The sequence below is a fragment of the Nanorana parkeri genome, unplaced genomic scaffold, assembly GCF_000935625.1.
Source record: "Nanorana parkeri isolate BGI_ZX_2015 unplaced genomic scaffold, ASM93562v1 scaffold104, whole genome shotgun sequence".
Taxonomy (NCBI): Eukaryota; Metazoa; Chordata; class Amphibia; order Anura; family Dicroglossidae; genus Nanorana; species Nanorana parkeri.
This window is the reverse complement of record NW_017306372.1, coordinates 1,157,005-1,162,268: the sequence shown is the minus strand read 5'-3', so window position 1 is coordinate 1,162,268 and position 5,264 is coordinate 1,157,005. Positions and strand designations below refer to the sequence as shown.

Below are 5,264 nucleotides of genomic sequence, written 5' to 3'. Positions count from 1 at the left end.
CCACCCCTTACTAAGCATAAAGAATAGTTAGGATGGACTAGGTGAGATTTGAAGGTTTTTGAGGAGGTTCGCTGGTTTAAATTGTTCTTAAATGTGAGCACAGCTTTTGAAGGCCTTTTTTAACATTTGCTGTGTTTTTTGTAATGCACCTCTTGCTTTCTTTTAAAACTTTATGCAGTCAGTTGAAGTGCCACAGGTATATACAACTGAATGAATGAAGTGTGAGCATTCTCTCTCTCTCGGCAATAACCTGCCTTGGTTCCTTTCATCTTTTCATAATCGCCTAGCTAACGTGCTTCAGTCTTTTGGAGGGGCTTGCAGTTTTATGGCCCCCTTTCCTACATTCTAACACTAAAGCAGTGTCCTAGACTTCGGCTTAACTGCTAGTGTAGGGGAAAGCAATGGTTAAAAACCAAAAATCAAATGTTGCACCTCCTCCTTTACAGCCTGCAAAACACTTCTGCTTGGCTTACAGTGGACATTTTAACATCCAAGGTTTACTCACTTACAGACTTCTTCTTTTTTCCCTTTTTTATGATGTTACTTTTTGTACTATTTTTTTTGTTTTTCTTTTATATTCACAGTTAAGCTGTAGTACTTCTTGAAAGTACTTTTATTCCAAATCTAGTGGATGGTGTTTACTAGAAGTTTAAATAAACGGTCATTATTGCTTACCTGTATGAATTTTGTGGATCTTCTTTGCATTGCCTGTAATTTTAAAAGTGTGAGATAAGAAATCACAGGTGATGAATATTGAACATAACTGCTTGTTATGGTTTGTAATGGTCACTTTACTTTTGTAATAACCTTAAAATCACAACTTCTCTTTTTATACTTGAAGAAAACCTGTACTGAAGAATATAAATAGGCTGCCAATTAGGGATGTTTAGATACCAAGTACCGTACTCGGTACAAGCACAGATACTTTTCCAGCTCCAAGACTACACTAGAGAAAAATTCAAAGTTAAGAGGCAGCTGTTATTTGTAAGGAGCACACGGAGCTCCTGGGATTTGTCCATCCCTGTTTAATGTATGATTTTGTTTTTATAAACATATATAAAGGGATGCACTGATACCAGTTTTGCAAGTACTGACACTTTCCCAAGTACTGATACATTTTTGTTTGTCACATGACCGTTTTTCAAAAACAATACAGACTAATGATTTCAGGACAGTGGTGGAGCGCCAGAGCCAGGTCCCAGCTGCAACCGCTGCAACCCTGGTAGTTCTCATGAAAATGTATCGGCACTGGTATCGGTGCATCCCTAATGCCAATGCTAGCCTCCTTCTGAAAATGGCTACTTGGGTACTTTTTTGATTACCTGACCCAGGATTCAGGTCAGTGACTCTGGGGAAAACATTGATGGGATCTGTTTGGCAGCCAACATTTTCAGGAGGTCAATAATAGTAGCGTATGTATTTGTTTTAGTACAGGTCTACTTTGAGCTTGCAAAAGTGATATAACTGCCAAAACAGAAACCAGATGGCATCAGGAAAATACGATGGCACTTCAGGCCTAGAACGTTCCTGAATTTTAGATCAGGGTGAGGTAATGCTGCGTCCATGAGTAAGTGCCACATCTGTGTTCTAATGTGACACACTGCACCTTCTGGCTGGTGCAATGTAATCACACAGTTTGGAAGAAATACTGGGAAGCCACTATTTCGCAAGCCTTTGAGGTATTTTGAGTATATATATTTTTTTTTTCCTCCCCATGCATGAGAAAGCAAAATCAAATACAAAACAAAGAAAAGCCCTGCATTGCACATTTTCTGCATTCGGGGCCAGCATTGTGATACCCTGTTTCTTCATTTCAATCCACGAAGAATACTGTACCCAAAAGTGAGCAGATTATTGAAAAGAATCTGCAGAATACTTAACGCAGTTTGTGTGTAACGGATAATTTGACTAAGGCATGTTTTACACGGTTGGTATACAAATTGTGTTTCCATTTGATTCTCCCTGCTAATGTCCTGCAATACCATGTGGTAGGCTAGCAAGAGGCACACCAGTATAATTCGGGAGCCTCGGTAAAGGTAAGACCGTAATGCTGTTATGATATTCCCAAACGGGAAACAATCCATCCTTCTAGGCAGAATTTTCAAAACCTGATTCAGGAATAAAGATATTGCTCATTGGGCAGTTTAAATCAAAAAGATTGCATGTTTTAGTAAGGAGTGCAAACCCCTGTGCAAGATGAATTCTTAATCAGCAGAGAGATTGTCCCCCAAGAGTTTTCATGCAAGATTTTAATGTTCTACAAATTATTTGCCCTTTTGATGGTGCAGGGACTTGGTTCACACAGGTTTCAATCACATTTCCACATTTTTTTTACTTCTATTGACCACTAATGTAGTTATTTATCACTCTCGTGGACTCCTGCAGAGCGTTCCAGTACCTGCCAATCTATCTTGGACACTTCCAGGCAGAGTGGTGCCCTGCCCATTTGTTCCTGTACAGTCCTGGCTGTGACATCACCACAGGGAGCAGTGCAGAATATGGAACTGAACAGGCAAGACGGGGCACTATCCTTCTCAATGAACACCATTACTGGGACCAATGACACCAGGGCGTGTTATGTTCTGCATAAATCAATATATTGCGCATTTGTCAAAATGGTACCTATTGACACTTACTGGAATGGAAATATGTTTTTAGCTACGTGGAAGAATAAGGCTTAAAGAGTTATGCTACATTTTTATTTGCAGTTATCTTGCACATTTTGTGTGCATTGGTTGTTCATTTGGTTAGACATCTGTTTTGTATCATGTATTGCCACCTTTCACGTGACACATTTTAATGTGCAGGATGGCAGGCAGATCTGAAATAAGCAGAAGGATCAGCGCACATCTTATAGATGGAATTGGAGCAGAGTCTTCAACTCTGCTATGCTGAGCACTTCCTGCACACTTATTGCTGATAAAAAGGAAGACATCCATATAACCAAATCCTGCTTAAACAGATGTTGCAGTTACGACATATGGTTTTCAAAACAGAATATTTCATTGTTCTCATGGATGCCTGTCTTTCCTTTGTAACAAGAAATTAAAAAAATAATTTTCTTCAGAAATGCAAGTCCTAAATGGTTGTAATCCTCAGGATAATCGACTACTGGAAACCCCCAAATAAATTTGGCTTTAAACTTCTCTATCGGTTTTGAACAAGCTCATGCATCAACATAGCATACATCTGTATTTTTTGGCACCAAGTCCTTTTAAATTATATGTTTAGCCAAAACAAAAAAAACATGCAGTATGTTTCTGCTATGCAGGTGCATACCCCTTTAAAATGCAAAAGTACAGAATACCTACAAAAATACTTGTTGATCTGCCAGAAAACTCTTCCTGTTTGAGCTGGCGGCACAATGCCTTTGCTGCACCAAAATCCCAAGCCGTGTGGTCTTCCCTGCCAAATTCTCTTGTGACAGAATACAGAATTCCTTCCCTTTTTTTACATAAAGTGCTTTGTAGTCCAGCACAGAGATCTCAGGCATGGCTGATAACATAGGGGAAATGTGCATGTACATATATGTACTGATCATTTTTGTTTCGGGCATACACTTTAAGGCATAGTGCACACAAGCTTCAACTTGTACACTCATTGGCCACTTTATTAGGTGCACCTGTTCAATTGCTTGGTAACCCAAATTGCTAATCAGGCAATCACATGGCAGCAACTCAATGCATTTAGGTATCTAGACGTGGTGAAGAAGACTTGCTGAAGTTCAAACCGAGCATCAGATTGGGGAAGAAAGGGGGTTTACGTGACTTTGAACATGGCATGGTTGTTGGTGCCAGACGGGCTTGTCTGAGTATTTCACAAACTGCTGATCTACTGGGATTTTCATACACAACGATCTCTTGGGTTTACAAAGAATAGTCAGATAAAGAGAAAATATCCTGTGTGTACACGAAAATGCCTTGTTGATGTCAGAGGAGAATGGGCAGACTGGTTTGAGATTATAGAAAAACAACAGTAACTATAATAACCACTCGTTACATCCGTGGTATGCAGAATACTATCTCTGAACACACAACACGTCAAACCTTGAATCAGATGGGCTACAGCAGCAGAAAACTACACCGGGTGCCACTCCTGTCAGCTAAGAACAGGAAACGGAGGCTACAATTCGCTCAGGCTCACCCAAATTGGACAATAGAGGATTGGAAAAACATTGCCTGGTCTGATGTCTCAATTTCAGTTGCGACCTTCAGATGGTCGGGTCAGAATTTGGCATAAACAACATGAAAGCATGGATCCATCCTGCCTTGTACTAATGGTTCAGGGTGGTGGTGGTGTAATGGTGCGGGGGAATATTCTCTTGGCACACTTTGGGCCCGTGATGCTATCATGTCAATATGGACCAAAATCTCTGAAGAATGTTCCCAACACCTTGTTGAATCTGTGCAACAAAGAATTAAGGCAGTTCAGAAGGCAAAAGGGGGTCCAACCCAGTACTAGCAAGATGTACCTAATAAAGTGGCCAGTAAGGCTGGGTTCACACCTAGGCGTATTGAATATGCGCGTTTGTCGCGCGTTTCGACCGCGATCCGCGGTAAAAAAAATGCACGACAAACGCCCGTTTCCGTGGGCTACTTGGCTGTATCCCAATGGAAACGTGAGACCAAAACGCCCCAAAGAAGTACATGTGCTTCTTTGGGCGTAGGCCGTTTTGTATCGCGTTCGGACGGGCGGAAATATGGCAAGGTGTGAACCAGACCCATTGAATACAATGGGATTTAGATGTTTGAGCGTTTTGTAGAGCGTTCGTCGAGCGTTGAACGCGCTACAAAACGTTCAGGTGTGAACCTGGCCTAAGTGTATATTAACTGTGTGAACAGCGAGCTTTTGAGAGCTTTCAGCAAGCTTTGTTGAAGCTTTTAACCCTTTCGCTGCCATTGAACCTCCGGCAGGCTACTCATTGCTGTTCGGCCTATTCTCATAGGGCCCAAACAGCAGTGAATGAAATAGCCGAATGCCGGAGAGTGCCCTTCGGCTCAGCTATTCTATTCTGCTCGGTACCTCTATGGTACCGAGCAGAATAGAAAAAGTAGAGAAAAATGAGAAAATGATTGGGCGGAGCTAGCAGTGACAGCTCCGCCAAACTTTTTCTATTGCACGGGACCAAATGATATCTTAAAATGAGAGCTTGTCGGAACCGGCGGTCATATCAAAGCCGGCTCCGACAAGCTCTCATGACAGTCCACTGTCCCCTGGTTACTAGGTAACCAGGAGATGCTGAACTGTCATTGCACACTGAGAAC

General features: G+C 41.5%; 1 long non-coding RNA gene across 1 annotated transcript in view; it reads right to left on the bottom strand.

Annotated features, from left to right (window-relative positions):
- Positions 1-287: 287 nt before the first annotated feature.
- Positions 288-5,264, bottom strand: part of LOC108784238 — a 17,085-nt gene continuing 12,108 nt past the window's right edge. Inside the window, exon 3 of the long non-coding RNA XR_001941057.1 lies at positions 288-435. This is a non-coding gene — a long non-coding RNA (uncharacterized LOC108784238). The remainder of the gene's footprint in view (positions 436-5,264) is intronic.